At 35.9% G+C, this 21432-nt stretch overlaps 1 protein-coding gene across 1 annotated transcript in view; it reads right to left on the bottom strand.

Moving 5' to 3' along the window:
* LOC134219929 (uncharacterized) overlaps window positions 1–21432 on the bottom strand; it is a 536387-nt gene that overhangs the window by 208222 nt on the left and 306733 nt on the right. The window lies entirely within an intron of this gene.

The following is a 21432-nucleotide window of genomic DNA, read 5'->3' on the forward strand; positions in this document are numbered from 1 at the left end:
TTTTGCTTTCTACAACAAGATCAATTCTATTTGCTATGGCTTGGTACCACGAAGAAAACTGTCCTTTAACTCTATATCCAACAAACCCTGGTGGACCTCTGAGCTCCGTAATCTCCGTAACACACTCAGAAAAGCAAGACAGCGATTTTTTGTCACGAAGTCCGAGGATGCTCGCCATGTTCTCCGCGAGGTGGAAGTAACGTACAAGTCTACTCTGCAATTCACCTATGAAAACTGCATAGCTGAAGTCGAGACCAACGTTAAACAGAATCCATCACGTTTCTGGGATTTTGTAAAAGAACGGAAATCATCAGCCAGAATTCCTTGTAATGTCAGCTACAACAATACGCAAGCTTGTTCAAATGATGAAGCCGCCAACCTCTTCTCTCTGTTTTTCGAGAGCGTATTCAGCAAGGTATCTCCAGTTCTTCGCCAAGCTTGCTTCGCCCATATTCCCTCGTACAACATCAACCTACCCGTCACACAGTTCTCTCTAGATGAAGTGTTGTTAGCCATTGAAGAGCTTGACTCTAAGAAAGGGTCAGGTACGGACGGATTTCCTCCACTGTTCCTGAAAAAGTGCTTCACTGAACTAGCAACTCTGAGCACGGTTTTGTTCAACCGGTCGCTATCTCCTACTATGACGCCCGGCTTACGACCCACTAGGTCAGACGATAGCTCATCGATCATCTAGTTGAACTGTTCTAATGGCCACCTTGGTGGGGCATAGCAGCTACAATTGAACACACCATTGATCTTGGCTATCGGGGCCTGGGGGTCTCCTTAGTTATTGGGGCCATCCTTGGTCGTGTGGTAAGATGCGCCTCATGATATACGAATGCAGAAATGGTAACTTGGCTTAGAAACTTCACAGTTAATAGGGGAAACCGCCAAATGTTGAACGGTTAATTTTGTCGCCTATTGTTGAACTCCCATAAGAAATGCACGTGCGTTCAACAATAGGCGAAGAAATTAGCCGTTCAACATTTGGCGAATTACCCTAATTGTGGAAGTGAATAATGAGCACTAAGCTGCAAGGTGGTAATGTCCCTACGGGGGATGTAATGACAATGCCGAAGAAGAAGATATGTTGTTACTAAGTTATTCCCAATCTTGAGTAGGTCATGACTTTAGTAGGTAGTTTTAGGCATACTGATCAGCCGATCTTCAACTGCCCTCCCTCCATTACCTTTTTGGCTTCCGCGACTAGTGACCTAAGGTAGGCTACCTACCTCCCAAAGGGACCGCCTCTGAGGCGTACAGAGGTCTTCTTGACCGCTGTACCGCACTGCTCTCTAACGGCAGAGACGACATCGTCCGCGTCTGTGACATCGCCCAGTTCCTTGCACTGGAACGTAACGTCCGCCTCTAGCGACCTCACATCGGGGAATTTGTACTAAATTCCTTGGACATAGTCCCTGCTGTCCCTAATCGAAGAACCCCTAAATAACTTCAAGTGTACCACTGGGGCACTGGCAACTCAGATGCAGATTATCAAAGGGCTCACTGCAGACAGGTGACTGTCGTACGAATATACAGACGACAGATGTGTCAAAACTCGCCATCTCGCCATTGAACGAGTTCCACGAAATATATATTAATTGTATCATAACATAAAGTAATTATTAACCGTAATAAACAACCTCGTACCGATATGACACTTTCAGACTCTTTAATAGAAACAAGCGGTTGCACGAATAATTTTAAACACTTTCTGGATATTTCAGATGACCATCAACCACCCGGCAACCTCACGTCATAAATTTGTTCCAGCAGAAACTGTTGAAAAAAGATAAATATGGTAACCAGGCAAAACATAATGTTGGAACCATATTGGTAAGGCTTTTCATAATAAATATTTAATGATACAACAGATTAATAAATAATGCAGGTCAGTGATCTTCTTTATAAAATCATTGAATTATATTCAACAACCCAAAGGATTGTTTTTCATTCCACTGGACTACGGAAGTCGTTCAACTTACATCATTTGTTAAATTATGATAACCAAAGCAAGAGCCATTAGTTCACAACAAGAAGAGTAAATCTATATGCATACAAAGCATTTCGGTGAATTATTAACGGAATACATTTTCATTGCTTATTCTAACTTCTGTCTGACAAAGGAACGGAACAAAAGAAACTCTGTATCGTCCATACCATCCTTAAGCAGCAGATTCAGTACGGAAAACGGAAATTTGCATGCAAATGTTCTCGACACTTGTTAAAGTATTCTTGCCACGCTTGTTCTTCCATCTAATGAAACAAATATCCAAATGTATGTAGATGATATCCGGATGTAGCAACCATGAACCCACCCACCATACAAGCAACCGGGACCGGTCCACCTGGCAAGAAAACTATAAATAACGAAGGCTGATGTGTATCTCGTCGACCGGAAATGGAAAGCTTGCCAGCCGGCAGCTGGATGTTTCACAGCAGTCGTAATTAAATGATGAAATGGGGAAAAAGCGGCTCACCGCTCTTCCACCGGGAATTTCAACTATTTCCCCGCGTAATAATTAATTAGCATTTTCGGAAAAGAAGAGTTAGACAGCAGCCGACGTCTTGAGGCAAGCCAGAGAAAAATACTTCAAAAAAGTGCTGCGAACTCACCGAAGCGGCAGTGTGGGAATAATCCCAAAAGAAAACATGCTCCGGCATAATCCACTCGAACATCCTCTTCGACTTTTTTCCCCCAAGCAAGGTAGGATTGTGATGCTCTTCTTTTTTCTTTGGTTCCTTTGCCACACGGCAGCAACAGGGCAGTAGCTCCGTTCTAATTACGGTCTTGGTAGATCAATTTGCTACTCTTCGAGTGTTGTTTCATGGAACAACCCGGAAAAACAGCGTCTACCCTAAGCTCCGAGTAGGGAGGTTCTGTGAAGCAAAGCAGGTACTTCAGGTCCTGCCCGGTGGATCAGTCAGAATAGAATAATGGAGTGAAAATGTTTGCGGCAACAAGGAAAGCTCCAAAGCAACGATGCGCTGGGGGTAACGTTGTCGTGACGAGATGTTGCTTCTGCGATGCCATTGGCTGTAGAGTGAAAAATAATTTTTATAAGCCGATTATGCCATTCAAGAGCTTAGTGCGCTGTTCGATTGAAAATTTCTTTATTTGCGAAGGTGGCTTGGTAATAACTAGACATACTATTTGTCAATGTCATAACAAACATCGAATGTAAATGAACAGTTAATTAGTTCGAAGGATTATCTCATGAAGGATAATTGCATCTGCATAGACCAGTGATCGCAATTCTCATGCATTCTGAAGAACAGAGAATGTTTACTCACGCAGATATTCGGCTAGATATCGTTTTGTGGGAAAGAAAAAAGGTCTGATGGTAGATAACCATTTTTCCTCACTGCCAGTGCCAGTGCTGCAAAAAGTTGATTTGGCAGCCATCCTTTTTTTGTTATCACCAATTGCAAAAAGATTTGCCTTTATAGAACAGACAACCTAAATCATATATGCAGTCGATGTGGTGGTATGGCTAGAGTGACCGCATTCTAGAATCATTATAGTGATGTTCAAATCCCGTTCCGGTCATAAATTTTGTTATAATTCCTTCCTGTTCTCGCGAGAAGTGAGTGAGGCATAAATGGTGGAACAAAAAAAGAATGTATGTCAATAAGTAACGATTTTCGTTTATTTTCCAGGTTCGTGTGAATGAAAGATGTTTTTCACCACAAACTACGAAAACGATTCTCCTTCGACCCAAAAATCGCTTGATTTTGTCTCATCGAAACTAAAAGTACGAACTCTGGCAGAGACCAATAGTTTTATATAAGCAAATGCTATAATGATTAAATCAGTTGTAACTTGTGATTAAATTTAGAAAAAAAAAATTAGCATAAACATATCAAAACAGCCATTTCCGATCCGCCACAGGTTCTGATGCAGTTGAGGACTACTTTGCATCCTTTGTTTTGGCAGGTTGATACTTGCCCAAGCTCTACCCGATGCGCCTTCAAGTCCAAGTACCCCCTGCACTTCGTTGAAAGGTTGGTCATCCGACGACTTCGTGAAAAGCTGGAAACAGATGGAAGACTAGGTTTCCGAAAACATGCCATTCGCCCTAAGTACGAAACAAGTTACTCCATTTTTAATAATTTTCTTCAATTTCAAATTTTTTTGAAATTTTTGAATTTTTGAATTTTTAAACTTTTTGAATTTTAAAATTTTTGATTTTTTTTTTGTATTTTTGAATTTTTGATTTTTTGAGTTTTTAAATTTTTAAATTTAAAAATTTTAATTCCTTGAATTTTTAAATTTTTGAATTTTTAAATTTTTGAATTTTTGAACTTTTAAATTTTTGAATTTTTGAATTTTAGAATTTTTGAATTTTTGAATTTTTGAATTTTTGAATTTTTGAATTTTAGAATTTTTGAATTTTAGAATTTTTGAGTTTTTGAATTTTTGAATTTTTGAATTTTTGAATTTTTGAATTTTTGAATTTTTGAATTTTTGAATTTTTGAATTTTTCAATTTTTAAATTTTAAAATTTTTTAAATTTTAAATTTTTAAATTGTTAAATTTTTGAATTTTGAATTTTGAATTTTGAATTTTTGAATTTTGAATTTTGAATTTTGAATTTTTGAATTTTTGAATTTTTGAATTTTTGAATTTTGAATTTTTGAATTTTTGAATTTTGAATTTTGAATTTTGAATTTTTGAATTTTTGAATTTTTGAATTTTGAATTTTTGAATTTTTGAATTTTGAATTTTGAATTTTTGAATTTTTGAATTTTGAATTCTTGAATTTTGAATTTTTAAATTTTGAATTTTTGAATTTTTGAATTTTGAATTTTGAATTTTGAATTTTTGATTTTTGAATTTTGAATTTTTGAATTTTTGAAATATGAATTTTTAAATTTTGAATTTTTGAATTTTGAATTTTTGAATTTTTGAATTTTTGAATTTTTGAATTTTTGAATTTTTGAATTTTTGAATTTTTGAATTTTTGAATTTTTGAATTTTTGAATTTTTGAATTTTTAAATTTTTAAATTTTTGAAATTTTGAAGTTTTGAAATTTTGAATTTTTGAATTTTTGAATTTTTGAATTTTTAAATTTTTGAATTTTTGAATTTTTGAATTTTTAAATTTTTAAATTTTTAAATTTTTAATTTTAAATTTTAAATTTTAAATTTTAAATTTTTAAATTTCTTAATTTTAAAGTTTTTAAATTTTTAAATTTTTAAGTTTTCAAATTTTTAAGTTTTTTAATTTTTGAATTTTGAATTTTAAATTCTGAATTTTGAATTTTAAATTCTTGAATTTTGAATTTTTGAATTTTTAAATTTTAAATTTTTAAATTTTAAATTTTAAATTTTGAATTTTTGAATTTTTGAATTTTGAATCTTGAACTGTTGAATTTTGAATTTTTGAATTTTGAATTTTTGAATTTTGAATTTTTGAACCTTTAAATTTTGAACCTTGAACTTTTGAATTTTGAATTTTGAATTTTGAACTTTGAATTTTGAATTTTTGAATTTTGAACTTTGAATTTTTGAATTTTTGAATTTTTGAATTTTTGAACCTTGAACCTTGAATTTTTAACCTTGAAATTTTTGAATTTTGAACCTTTGAATTTTTGAATTTTGAATTTTGAACTTTTGAATTTTAAATTTTGAACCCTTGAATTTTGAACTTTGAACCTTGAATTTTGAACCTTGAATTTTTGAATTTTGAATTTTGAACCTTGAACCTTGAACCTTTGAACTTTGAACCTTTGAACCTTGAACCTTGAACCTTGAATTTTTGAATTTTGAATTGAACTTGAATTGAACCTTGAATTTTGAATTTTGAACCTTGAACCTTTGAATTTGAACCTTGAACTTTGAACCTTGAATTTTTGAACCTTGAATTTTGAATTTTGAATTTTTGAATTTTGAATTTTGAACCTTGAACTTTGAACTTTTGAATTTTTGAATTTTGAATTTTGAATTTTTGAATTTTTGAATTTTGAATTTTTGAATTTTGAATTTTGAATTTTTGAATTTCTTGAATTTTTTAAATTTTTTGAATTTTGAATTTTGAATTTTAAATTTTAAAATTTTGAAATTTTGAATTTTTGAATTTTTGAATTTTGAATTTTTGAATTTTTGAATTTTTGAATTTTGAATTTTGAATTTTTGAATTTTTGAATTTTTGAATTTTTTTTAAATTTAATTTTTTGAATTTTTGAATTTTTGAATTTTTGAATTTTTGAATTTTTGAATTTCTGATTTTTGAATTTTGAATTTTGAATTTTGAATTTTGAATTTTGAATTTTTGAATTTTTGAATTTTTGAATTTTTGAATTTTGAACTTTGAATTTTTGAATTTTGAATTTTTGAATTTTTGAATTTTGAATTTTTGAATTTTTGAATTTTTGAATTTTTGAATTTTGAATTTTGAATTTTGAATTTTGAATTTTTGAATTTTGAATTTTGAATTTTGAATTTTGAATTTTTGAATTTTTAAATTTTGAATTTTTGAATTTTGAATTTTGAATTTTGAATTTTTGAATTTTTGAATTTTTGAATTTTTGAATTTTGAATTTTGAATTTTGAATTTTTGAATTTTTGAATTTTTGAATTTTTTGAACTTTTGAATTTAAATTTGAATTTTTATTGGTATTTGAATTTTGAATTTGAATTTGAATTTGGAATTTGGAATTTGGAATTTGAATTTGAATTTGAATTTGGAATTTGGAATTTGAATTTGGAATTTGGAATTTGAATTTGGAATTTGAATTTGGAATTTGGAATTTAGATTTGAATTTGAATTTGGAATTTGGAATTTGGAATTTGAATTTGAATTTGGAATTTGGAATTTGGAATTTGGAATTTGGAATTTGAATTTGGAATTTGAATTTGAATTTGGAATTTGAATTTGGAATTTGAATTTGGAATTTGAATTTGAATTTGGAATTTGAATTTGAATTTGAATTTGGAATTTGAATTTGGAATTTGAATTTGAATTTGGAATTTGGATTTGAATTTGAATTTGAATTTGGATTTGGAATTTGGAATTTGGAATTTGGAATTTGGAATTTGGAATTTGGAATTTGGAATTTAGAATTTAGAATTTAGAATTTAGAATTTAGAATTTAGAATTTAGAATTTAGAATTTAGAATTTAGAATTTTGTATTTTGTATTTTGAATTTGGAATTTTGAATTAAAATTGAATTTTGAATTTTGAATTTGGAATTTGGAACATTTTTCAGCAGGGAAAACATAATCAACAAGATGCAAATACATCCTATTTCAACTAACGATAATTCTTTCAAAACTTCCTGAATCCCGATTATGCATGCGCAGTATACCTACATAGATAGATTCTCATTTTGTACGACCAGTTAGTCACTTCCATCTAAAGCAGAATATGTTGCTCGAGCACTATCTGCCATGAACGGAATTTGAAAAGGAGTGATCGAAGCATTTTTTAATCCTTTCCCTTTGACGATGCAAGCGAGAACATTCTAAAACGATGATAAACTTGTACCGCATACCATTCTAACAAGCACACCAACCGAGGATGGGTCCATAACATAAGAAACCATTCCAACCGAGAGGGTGCTGTTGCTCTTTATAGCATCCACTAACTCAGATATGTATTTCCTAGGAGATTCCAACCGGAGACCGTAGATGCTCGGGTCGTGTGATCCATTCTCCTTAACACTAATTGGAGGTAGGATGAAACGAAATTGGAACGATGATAGCGGTTACGACGATGCTGATGGCGATGATGGCAATGTCCACCAGACGGACAAATGGCGTTCCAGAGACCATGTGGCGGGTAGTTTGAAAAAGCTGCTGCTGTTGTTGTCATCGGCGTCGCTTTAGCACGCTTAACCACCGAGCAATAATGTGACAAAACTTTCACGTCGGCACTTCATTAGTTTGTCGAAATGACCCCTGTGTCGTTGGGATGGTCATAGACTAGAAGTATACGATTCCCTGTAATGGTGTCTATTTCGTTAACCTTCCTAAGGATAATATGGTAACACGATAATAACGCTTGAATGATAATACTAAAATCTCCAATGCAATGAGTGTATTATGTTAATAAATTGTTACCTACAAAAATATTCATTACATCAACAACATGCTCCGATTTGAATTATTGACAAATTAGCACATCAATGTAAATACCTGAACACCGCTTCTGTTTCAAGGCTACGCTCGATAAACAAACTATAAACTGCATGTAAACCCATTTGATGGGCATTGTAATACACTATGCTGACAACTATTCCCAGTCCCAAACAACCTCACCAACCAACCAACCAACCAACCGGAAGCACCTCGTCATCGGCAGCAAAGGCACTCTACACCTAGTTAACATTTACTTGCTCTGCAGCATCGACACGAAGTGCACCGATTTATGGCCAGTTATTTATAGTGCCTACCCCAAAAGCCTCCCAAATCATTTATGACTGGCAAATGCTGTAAACTGTAAGCACCGAATCCAGTAACCGACCATCTACACAGTTCTAAGCATAGGTCATCCTTCTGTTTTAGTGCTGCAGCAGTGCTCAATCATCGTGTCACTACAGTATTAGAGTTGAAACACGTCACTCCGCACATAAATTCGTACATATGCGACGTACCGAACAAATGCACAAAGCTGCAACCAAATGGAGCGGAATAACCAACATGTAGATATCCATTGCGCAAACAACAACAGGCTAGAATGCTGTCAGTCCCATATGTTAGGTGCCGCGTAGCATTCCATTGCTGGTTCACTGGTCCCCGTCGATGAGTCATAATCGGTCCCAGCCCTGTCACCTCCGGCTGGGTCTGGGTGACACCTTCGGCACCGACGAACGAACGCGATGGAATGTGAGCAACAGAAGAACCAAGTAATTGAACATTAATAAATCGATATTTGTCGTCATCATCGTCATCGGGCAATCATTCACTTGTGCCGTTGTTGCTGGTGGCAAAAGCTCCCCAAAACGGACGGAACAGGGTTTGAGGGAGAACCCTTTACAGCAGCTGGTTCGGTGGTGGTTAACTGACTACATTGTTGATCGACTGAAGTGCTACTCTCCTTTGGGCGGAGGCGGTTACACAACCTAATTCTGTGTTATCGCTGGCTCCGGAAGAGTACTTTCTGCTATATGCGAAACAGGGTTGAAATCTGTGTTAAGAGATGTGAAAACTGGCTGTTTTTTGCTGATTTTTCATATACACCATTAGTGCTGATGTGTTGAGATAACGACAAACGGTTAATTAAGGTATGCATACACACTTAGCTCATTTTACAGTATTCGGTAAATTTTACCGAAATCTCAACAGCAGATCTGTTCGGTAATTATTTTACAGATTTTTTGTAATTTTTTCCATTGTTCACCTGTCAAAATAACCGAAAATCAGTAAAATTATTTACCGAACAGTTCTGCTGTTGAGATTTCGGTAAAATTTTACCGAATTCGGCGATTTAATCTAAGTGTGTATGCTTTGGCACAAGTGTTCCGTGTTACAATCCATTATTAAAAAGCGTAAAAATCTAAGAAGTAATTCCGGTGTGATTTTTGGTGAATTTTACTTAAATCTGATTTATTATAATTTTTTTCGAGTCTATGGCTCGAAACAAAAACCCATGCTGCTACGAGCTCCTCGAATTTATTCAAAAAGAGTTTTGCTAAATTCACACCCACAAAAACTACTCGATGTAAGTCGAATTGATCTGAACGTCAGAGGCAAATGTTATTCAATGAAAAGAGCTATATTATTGTCAAACCCATTCGAAAATTTGTATTCTTATTTCGCAATTTGAACCAAGTATATAATAGTAGTTTGTGCAACTAGTTGCGAAAAAATCGAGTTTTGCAACGAGTTGCACACGCTATTTTTTGCAATGACGAAAAATGGGCTTACAACTCGACGTACAACTCGTGCTGAAAAAATCATCTTTTTGCAACTAGTTGCACAAACTACTATTATGCAACCCATTTGGGTTGCATAATGGTCATTAAAGCACCCATTTGGTTGGTATGGAAAAGTAGGCCGTTTTATCACTCAATGACGTACTGTAAACCAGGTATTATGACCAGGAATTGCAAAAAAACTTTTCCGTGGCTGAGATATAAACAATGGTATCGAAATTCAACTATATTATTACTCTAAAAACCGTCAACTGTTTTTCTATCATTAGCACATCGTTTATTTGTTCATCTTATAAAAAGCCAAGCAAATGCAAAGGAATTTGATTTGTGACGAAATTTGTGCTATACATATGTTTTTAGATTCACGATGAGATAAATATATGTACAGTGAGATGGTCATAATATGGTCTCAGCCGCTCTACTTTGAGTGAATCTGTTTGTTTGTTTTTGTTTCGAGTTATTTAACTATCGTATCGATTACTATCGATATCGGAATCGGACCTTTCCGGTTTCCCAATAACACGTTCAAGCATTCTGCTTTGCTTATGATGAGCTTTGTCATGGCTATGTAATAACGCATTTTTTCATTAGCTAAGAACTTGGATACAATATAATAAAGTGTTGATATTGCCCATGAAGATCGTCTTACAAAAGGCTTAAATATTTTTTAACTAGCAGACCCGACAAACTTCGTTTCGCCTAAAATTGATTTATTTTCTGATTAGATCTCGAGTTATGAAGAAATTGGTGTTTCATTTGTATGGGAGCCCCCCTTTCCAAAGCGGGGAGGGGTCTCGAGCCATCTTAAGAACCTTCCCCGGCCCCAAAAACCTCCACATACAAATTTTCACGTCGATCGGTTCAGTAGTTTCCGAGTCTATAAGGCACAGACAGACAGAAATTAATTTTTATGTATATAGATTAAAGATTAATTAAAATATCTAATAAGCTCTATGAGTAAGCGGTAGTTTGTTTCAATTTTTCTCTATTTCACGGGACATCATTTAGAAGTAAATGAAATGCGGGACACTTTGCAGCGCGGGACAAATGATGAAAACGCTGGGAGTGTCCCTCACCAATGTATCCATTCATGGTTTGAACTAGTGTAAAAACGTTTCATGGTTTCAACCATTTTGAAATCATTCGATTTAGCATCTCATTGGAAGGAAATTAACCTAAAAAAGTTTTAATATCATAATTAGTATTGGTGGTATTTAGTGATATAGATAATTCAAACATTCAACCAGCTAATTTAAATATTCAAAATTAGACGATTTTAAAGCGTCCTGAAATCGTTACAGTTTTTTCAAACCAGAGTGTCACAATTTAAAAAAGCGTGCAAAGGACGCATTTCATGAGACAGAAGTGAGATCAATATAATATATATAAAACAAACTAGCGGTGTTGATGCCTTTCTCGCTCATTAAAAAATGCATCGTCAAAAATCATTAGAGAGGTCAAAACAGGACAAATAAAAAGCAATTAATGTCATAGCGCTGAAAATAAATATACCGTACGTTGTGCCGGGCATATGTTTGTAGTTGTAATATAGACTTCTAAAAAATCTAGAAACTTCCCAAGTTCATTTCAGGGGCAGTCAAAATTTCTTCTTATTAGAAATCGTGTCATCACTGTAAGTCCCTATTCTCCCTCCGAGAATCTATTCTCAAACTTATTTTTACCGAATCCTTTTAATCCTTCCATACATACCTATCAATAGCTGTAGGCAAAACACGAATACCAGATCGAAAACTGCAGCAATAGCTCTTCAACCCCCTAACGACCAAGACCACCTTTAGACGGGTTACTTACTTACTTTCTTTTGGATCCTGTACACCTTCGGTGGTGCAAAGGGCCGACTTGAAAGATCTCCATCCTGAGCGTTGTCCAGCTATCGCTTTAACCCGTTGCCAGGTTAGTTTTCGGTCGACTGCTTTTACTTCTTTATTGAGGTTTCGCCGCTATGAGCCTCTGGGTCTGTCTCTGCTGCGATGTCCCGCTGGGTTCCAGTCTAATTTTCGCTTTCATCCCTACGTAGAGTGTGGCCGACCCAGCCCCACTTACGATCCCGAATTTCTGTTGCTATCGGCCTCTGGTGACAACGACGATGGAGCTCGTTGTTTGAGATCCACTTGTGAGGCCACCAGGCCCGAATTATATATCGCAGGCATCTGTTGATGAACACCTGCAGCCGTTGAGTGTTCTCCACTGATACACAGCATGTTTCGCTAGCGTATAACAGCAAAGATTTCACGTTTAGACGGGTTACTTTGATTATTTTTTGGAATTTTCAATCATTCATTTTTCGATGTCGATCAATAATGTAAATCTTAATGCATGTTAAAATGCGGTTTAAAGTTAATTTTCAAAATTGTACACCTGACTCAGATGACTGACTGAGGTGAGCCATCCTAGGGCTGAAAGCCTCTCAAATAAAGACACACAAAAATCATAAGCTTTGCTCTGGAAGAACAGAATTATTTTCCATTACGCGTCTTTCTAGTTACTAACAGCAATAAAATCAAATCAGAATCTTGATGTCGAATTCCACATTTCTGATTCTTTATTTCTCTATTTCTTTGGAGCAGGGAAAAGCCCGTTTGAGTAGAGCACTTTGCGCTTTTTCTCAAATGGGCACAAAACCTCCTTTTCTTTTCATATCACCAGAAAATACAATGTTTCCAAATTATACAATTTTAGCTTAATACTACTATTCTTATCTATTATATAACAACTTCTATTTACAATTCCATCTACAATCTATTTAACCAGTTCATTTTGATGTTACGTGTGGTGAGGTGGGGATAATATTAGGAGAAAACTTCTTCGAAGTGCAGAACGAGAAAGAGAAAAGTCAAAAGTAGTAGAACATTGATTAAATATACGACACATGCTTATAAAATGCTCATTATGTGCGTAATTTGTTCGGACACCCCCGATGAAAATAATAAAGCTTGAACGAAGCTCTCGAGTAGGAATATGGAGGTTTAAATTTGATAGCAAGGACGGACAGTCTATTGTAGATTGCAAAACGTTAAAAATAAAAAGTGCTTTTGATACCTGACACGTCCACAGGATTCTGTTTTTACACGATTTTTTTTTTTTCGCTCGTGTTTTTGATCGTGTGACTTCAATTTGCTACCAAAACCTTTGGAACATGTTTCAAAAAATCCTAAATAATTTAAAGAAAAATCACATGGTAATTAGAATGCGTTAAACATTTAGGATGGGTGCAAAATTGAGAAAATGTAAATCGTGTAAAAACAAAATCCAGTGAACTTGAGAGCTCTAAGCCTATCAGTCCGCATCGTTCTTCGTAACTGGGCAGATTATTTGGGTCGTTCCAGGGAAGGCGACGCAGGGCGAAGCGTACGAATTTACGCTGAATGGACTCAATGCGCAATATTCTATTTTGGTAATAAGGGGCCAATACAACACACGAATATCCTAACAAAGACCTCACCAATGAGCAATATAATGATTTGAGACAATGAATATTATCGAATTTTTTTGCTATGCGAAAAATAAAACTTAGACTCTCTTAAGACTTGTAGAACTAATTTTGTAATTGAAGTCGATTAACGTGCACTTACGGGAAAATGAATTTATGGAGCATTTTTCAGCATTGAGAACCATGCGATCTAATTCGCACCATTCAGTAAAAACTTAAAGCTGAGATTGTAAAACTAACGCATCACGGACACCGTTGATGACCCAGTATAGTTTAAAGTCGTCAGCAAAGGAGAACTTAAAAGATTTAAGTTGCATATTTACATCATTGAGATAAACCAGATAAACCATATCAACGGCCCCAAATGACTTCTTTGCGGTACACCTGAGGTGGCGGGAAAATAAACTGAAATGGAATCACCAATCTTAATGGCCATTTCACGGTCACATAGTTACGAATCGAGCCAACGAAGAAATGATCCAGAAAATCCAAGGCGTTCGAATTTGGCAATAGCAATTTTATGATTAACTAGCAGACCCGACGAACTTCGTTTCGCCTAAAATTGATTTATTCTCTGATTAGATCTCGAGTTATGAAGAAATTGGTGTTTCATTTGTATGGGAGCCCCCCTTTCCAAAGCGGGGAGGGGTCTCGAACCATCTTAAGAACCTTCCCCGGCCCCAAAAACCTCTACATACAAATTTTCACGTCGATCGGTTCAGTAGTTTCCGAGTCTATAAGGCACAGACAGACAGAAATTCATTTTTATGTATATAGATTTTATCAAATGCTGCCGAGAAATCAGTATAGATGGAGTCCACTTCTTGTCCTTTCTGTAGAGCTTGCGTGATGAAGGATGTGTAGACAGTCAGATTGGTATTTTTTGACCGCTTTGGCATGAACCCATGAGTGCTCGGAGATAAAGTCTTTGCAGTTGTGGAACAGAAAACTGTATACTACTTTCTCGAACAACTTTGAGATTGCACATAGAGCAGCTATCCCACGATAATTGTTACCTTTTTTAAAGACAGGGAAGATATACGATTTTTTCCAATGATTGGGAAATATTCCAGCTTGAAACGATGTGTTAAATAGGCATGACAATGGTACGGATAGACTACTCGAACATTGTTTTAATACGAATGCTGAGATACCATCTGGTCCAGGATTAGTTGAGGTTTTCATGGAACAGCACATATTTGCTATTGTTTGCGCATCAACTAAAGGATGGTCACCTACTGGAGGACGCGGGGGAGTGAAGTTGGCGGCTTTGGAAACATAACTGACACCAAGTGATTCTTGCGTAAAAACACTCGAGAAATGGCTTAGGAACAAATCGCAAATTCCTTTTGGAGATGAACATTCTTTGCTTCCCTTGAACATGACTGTAGGTAGACCAGACTCGTTCCTCTGTTGATTGACGTAGCTCCAAAAACCTTTTGGATTGTGACGAAGTTTCCGTTGAACTTTGCGTTAGTAGGCGAAAAAAGTTTGTTGTTCAGGTGTTTATAGCGGACATTCATGGAGTTATATACTGATGTCATCCATGCGAATAAATTTTTGCATCTTTCTCCGACGCGAGCTTTTGATTCAGCCACGGTCAGCAACTTTACGCAGTCGCCAAACAATTAATTTTCACTTTGAACCAAATTCGTCCAGGCTCAACCTTCCCTTGATTCTATACTATTCTATTGGTCCTAAGAAGAATCGATTAATTTCCAATAATGCGCCTTCCGAACCACTAACAAACAGCAACCACTCAATAGTTCGACGCGCGCTTGTGATTCTGCTGCCGAAGTCAAATTTCTGCTGTCGCCAAGCGATGATGTTTTGCACTATGAAGAACGCTGACGCCGACAATAACCACTAAATACACTCTAAAACTCAGAGCAGCAGCGCCTCCGTGATATTGACTCATTTTTGCCATCTCCGTAGAGCAGGTGACAATTGAGTAAATCAGTTCTAGGCGTTTGAGGACTAAAATAAATACTCCCCCTCAATAATTAGAAAATTCCCATAAAAAAATAGAAAATTGCCAATAAAGAAATCAGGGTACCTATGAGCAATAAATAAATATAAAATTTCCACAAATAAACCAAAATTTCCATAAACAATTAAAAAATTTCCACAAAACAAAAATAAATAAGCACTTTTAAAAGCAAAAATTGCAATTATACAAGAAGAATTTTCCATAAAAAAAATTAAATGTTCCACGAAAAAAAATACAAAATTTCCAGATATAAATCAATATTGGCAATAAAAAGTTACAAAATTTTCCACAAAATAAATATATTTTTTCCACACACACAATAAATATAAAAAAGCAACTCAAAATAAAACAATTCAAAAACTCAACTACCTCGAAATAGTTATAAGGCGAAATAATCTGAGATAGGAAATTTCGATTTCATTTTCCGTTGCCTGGGAAGCTGATTCCCGGGAAAATTTGAAGCCCTAATTCTACTCGATCTGTTAAATAATATCAAGTGTACTCAATTTTGAGCAAAAGTGTGTTATTCAAATTTTAGCTTCGAAGAAATGTCAAAAGAAATTCAAAGCATTTTACTTATTTGCGAGGAATAAAATAGTATAATAAAATTACTTGAAATAGGAAGGAATAAAATAGTCAAAGAGATAAATGTTTGCAGCATAGAAAACGAACAATTCTGTGTAACTTTTAATTCCCTAGACCAATTGCAACCAAATTTTGTACACATATTCACTATGAGGAGACGAGCATATGGGAGGTTAATTTGGAAAAGGGAGAGAGGTCTGGAGGGGGGTGTTGTTAAAAAAACGGACTATTCAGAGTAAATTATGAACCCCTGGACCGATTTCAACCAAATTTGGAATAAATATTCTTTATCTTATAGAGAGGACGATAGGGGCGCTAGGAAGACTCTTTGGAATAGAAGGAGGGTGTGTGGGGAGGAGTATTGTTAAGTTATGGATCAACTCCAACTTCTGTGCCCTTTTGCCGATTTCAACCAAATTTGGAACACACATTCTTTTTCTTAAAAAGGCGCATATAGGGGTTAGGGATGATATTTAGAAAACGGGAAGGTTGTGGAGGAGGGACTGGCATTGTTCCACTCTCAATCCCCTCAGTGTAGCCTCTGATCTCCCCTTAGCGAATTTCAGCCAAATTTGGAACACACATTCTTCATATTAAGGAGACGACGATAGTATGTAAAGGATGGAAAAGGGGAGGGTGTGGGGATTGGTATTGTTTAGTGATCGATCAATTCAACCCTTCATCGAAATCATGTTTTGCCCAGTGAAAAGCAATTATTAATGTGTTTCCTTCTGGATGGTGAATGTGATCCCTTCTTTAAAAATAGACGTTTGCCCGGAATAAGACATCGGTGGATGTTTTTCCTTCTTTAGCAATAGACGTTTGCCCGGAATAAGGCGATTTTGACTTTGATCTCTTCTTCAAAATCAGTCAATGTTTTCAAATGAAATCTGCCTTCTTATAACCAAATGATGAAGTATCAATAAGAAAACACTATTATCCTGTTGACCAATTGGTTTATCCACTTTACGATTGTGAAAAAAATGCGAATCAAACTGGTAAATACGCAACACGGAGAAAAAAATGTGGTAGAACCAACATGACTCTGCCTCAAATCAACAATATATTTGCATTGCAATAACAATATTTATTGTTGATACAACCAAAAATTGGGTTGAATAAACCATACGCGATAGCTGATTCAACTCTTGTATATATTTGTTTCAACCATGCTTTCCAGCTGTCACTGTCAAATAGTTCATCAGAAAACAACAATATCCATGATGACATCAACAAAAGAAGAAAAAGTTACAGGAACAGAATCGATCTAGTTACATGAGGAGTCAGAGTCTCTCTGCTCCATTCTTACTTCATGTGGAGAGTATGATTTATGTGATCAGTTTCTACAGATTCTCCACATCATGAAATGGTTGTCAAAAGAACGATATTATTATTGTTCCAATCATGTGATGCAGAAACAAACTAATAATTTGAAATTTGAAACAACAATAATGTTCATTTGAATAAAGCAGTGAATCAGCATTGAAACAACAACTTTGAAGGTTCATACAACAAAGTCCACGTTGTTTGATGCAACAATCGAAATAGTGGTGTCAATCGTACAAGATTCTTCTGCGTGAAGGCCGGGTACAAACAGATAGCGTCGAATGCGACTTGTTGCAAGCAAATCGTATTAAGATAATTGCCAGACAAATGAGCTAGACTTTTTCACTCGTTTTCGGCTAGAGGATGTATATTTTAGCACTTTTCCATTTAATTCGACTCTAGTCAAGTACGAGACACTGAAGAAAGCCCTACAGTTGAGGTCGAAATACCTATTTGTAAATATTACAACGTGGTGGAATTAGATAGAAACGTACCATACTCGTCTTATGACAGGTGAATGAGACATAATTCCCAGTCGATTGCAACTTGTTCTGAGCAAAGGCTAAGTACCAAAAAAATCGTATTTTAACCATAATTTCTCAGCTCATAGTCCGATCTAGGATCCTATATTAAGAGATGTGCGAATACTTTTCCAGACGATTTAGCAACGCTGTTGCTTTTGTAAACAAACGCTGCCAGCACTTGCCGTGGCGCAAAATGTTGGAGCTCGAACATGACTTTGCGCATAATGGCATTTTCAGATTTCGTTATCTAACGTCCAACAGTGCATTATCACTAAAATAAAAGTGCAATACAAATGAACAAAGTATCATGCATAAACTAGACTACTTTGACTTACAAATGTAAAACAAATTGTTTATTGGACAAAACTTTTCGTAAAATCTTTTTCATTACAATCGCAATACCTTTCAATCTGCAACAATAACAATGTTCATTTGGCTCAGATTCTGACAGCTCTCAATGCTCGATTGGCTCAAGATGGCCACTTTCGCATATCTCTGAATGTAGGAACCCTAGTCCGATCCGGCCAATTTTCAATAGGAACAATTGGACAGGATTCCTCGTCGAATGCAACTTATTGCGAGCAAATCGGCTAAGGTTAAGTACCACAAAGTGAGCTAAACTTTTTTACGAGCTTTTTGAATGATAAAATCGTAGTTTGCCCATACACTGCAATGCACTGGCTTGGTGGTCATATTAAATAAGTACTTAGGCTTGCCAAAAACTCCTCGCCGAGTAGAAAATGAGCAAGAGCAAGAGTTTTTTGAGGATCAGAAATAAGCATCAAAACTCACAACACTGTGCATCATAAAACCCGAGCCTGTGCGTCGCAAAACAAGAGCGAGTCTATCTGTTCATCTTTTTCTTGTGGTGCGTCACTCACTTACACTCACACTCAAAACAGCCTCCAAGATGTTTTCATATACAAAGCGTCACTTCGGAGGCTCAATGAGTGCTCTTTCGCCCGACGCCTCACTCACATGTGTTTTTATTTTGCTTTTCCTCACTCTGTTTTTTGTACCTCTGCTTTTTTACGCTACCACTCAATTGTGAGCATGCGAAGGCAGCATTTTGCTGATGATGATTTTATTTGACTCTAGCGAGTGTAAGGAGTTTTGTCAAGCCTGATAAGTAGTGGGGCCACCCTATTGCAACAAACTTCAAAATAAAGTTTAAATACTAAGCTTTGATATTGCTGAAGACAGTTTGTTGCTAAAATATTATCATCATGGTGAAAATATTTTTTTCCTCCCAATCTCCCAGCGTGGCCCAATGTGCACTGGCTTGGTGGTCATATGGCTACCGCTTTATACGCAGAAGATCGTGGGTTCAATCCCAGATCCGAATCTATCATTTTTCATTTGCCCATTTTTTATACAGGTTTTGGTAGGTTCTAATACAGGAATGTTAGAAAATCTAACAATCATCGGTTGGGAACTCGAAAACGGCAGGATGAATTATCTTCATTCCTTCAGTAGATATGTTCGTTATACATAGTTTCCGACGGATTTACATGATATTTCCTCATGCAAAATCATGAAAAAAAATTGAGTAGATCGTGAAAAACTCAAATTATGATTCGTATGGGCATTTTGCATAGGCAGTTCACAACGTACATACTCGCCTACTATGCAGGACAACGTCTACCGGGATGACACGTGCCTCTCAGCCAAAGGGCGAATCCTTCGTGTCATTTGTAGTAGATTGCAAAAAAGTTTGGATATTTTCTCCACTTACTTGCAAAAATGGAAAATTTCCCCGAATGCTTCCAAAACTCAGCTTATAATTTTCCAACATAAGCCGAGAGCTTATTATTTGAAACCTTACCATACCTTTAGCTTATTATCAAAAACTAGTTTCGACACATTAAAATCGAATACGGCTTTTGCACTATTAAACGATCGAAAACAGACTCCCAGTGGGTTATTATATCCGTATAACGTCCTGTGGCACTGAATCATAATGAGAACGCGTTCACCCAGTTGCCGAGAAAGAAAATATAGCATTTTGCAATAAATAAGGACACTGCACGTTACTTTTTAAAACATCTAGCACAAACAGCCTTTGCAAATTAGTCCGATGAATCGCCAGCGTCTCCAGTTCTATAAGTGTGCAGCGGGAGGTTTTTCAGAGTCATTCCAAGGAAGACGACGGAGGGCATATCGGATTGAACATCGTTGAAACTTTTCAATCCTGATAGCTTGTGTCGCGTGGTATGGGGACCAAGGATGTTATCGATGATTTAGTCTTTAAATTTAGATCTTCTGGAATGAGTTATTGACAAACTACTAAATGATCAAACGCAAATTACTAAACGATCGATAACATCCTTGATGGGGACCACACAAATACTGCATACTCCAAGATACTTTGAACTGTGAAGTCCTTTGTATTGCGACGAATGAATCCCATTGTGTCCTCATTGAAACGAAGTTTATTGTTGTCAATAGTCACTCTCAAGTCATAGATTAATTCTTCACGTTCTAATTGAGTGGAACCTATCATATAACCATTTTGTGTGTGTTTTGGCGAGAGAACGATATGGTTTTGCATTTGCTTATGTTGAGAGCTATTCCATTTTCCGAACACCACAGTTGGAGTTCGTCTATGTCGGCCTGAAGCACAAAACAATAAGTTATCCAATCGGGAAAACCCAGATATTTGAATTTCTGAACAGTGAGCTCTTGGGGAACTGTGTTGAAGGCCTTAGAGAAGTCATCCAGCTTCGATATCTTTTGAAGTGAAACTCACATACGACATTAACTTCGATGTGGTCGATCGCTTCTTCACGAAACCGTGCTCAAAATCAGTTAGCAGTGACTGGCCTGCGGCGCACAACACGTTATGGACAAGCTCTTCGAAGACTTTTCCAACTTCATGTGTATCACCTGATTTTAAGATTAGGGTGATGATGGCGGCTGTTTTCCATAATTCAGGAAAAGTCCCTTCATACAGTGACTTATTTAAGATCACCTCCATTGGAGCCTGCAATGACACAACGCACTCCTTGATGAACATCGGCGATTTTTCAGCAGGTAGAAATAGATAGCAAAGAAAAAGTACCCATTATTGAGCAAACTTTTTTTTTCGGGTGCAACACAAGGTTATATACAAATTTTATTGGTCTTTAGAGAAAATCCAGTTCAGCGCTGAAAATCTGCCTTATTTTGTTGAATATATACATTCTACGATTCGTTTTTCTAACATATCATTCACACCCTGTTTCTAACATTACCACATATGTATTATCCGCATAACAATTCTAAACAACAAACGATACTCCTAAAGCAATGATGCTCTGCTTCTTCTCTTCTTCAATAGCCCAATATTTAAAAAGGAACATGGATTGCTTTCAGTTTAGTGTTGCATAAGCAATTCCACAGGTTATTAATTTGTCTGCGTCTGCAATTGCATGAAAATGTATCCTGTGTTTACACTATATTTACACTATGGTCCTGAAATTTATAACATTTCCAACGAGAAAATATCCTACACCGAACCAAGAACCGAAATCACCATCACTGGATTAGCAAATCATAAGCCTTTGCTTTGGGGCCCTCCTTAGCCGTGCGGTAAGACGCGCGACTACAAAGCAAGACCATGCTGAGGGTGGCTGAGTTCGATTCCCGGTGCCGGTCTAGGCAATTTTCGGATTGGAAATTGTCTCGACTTCCCTGG

Source organism: Armigeres subalbatus, chromosome 3 (assembly GCF_024139115.2).
Source record: "Armigeres subalbatus isolate Guangzhou_Male chromosome 3, GZ_Asu_2, whole genome shotgun sequence".
NCBI classification, from domain to species: domain Eukaryota; kingdom Metazoa; phylum Arthropoda; class Insecta; order Diptera; family Culicidae; genus Armigeres; species Armigeres subalbatus.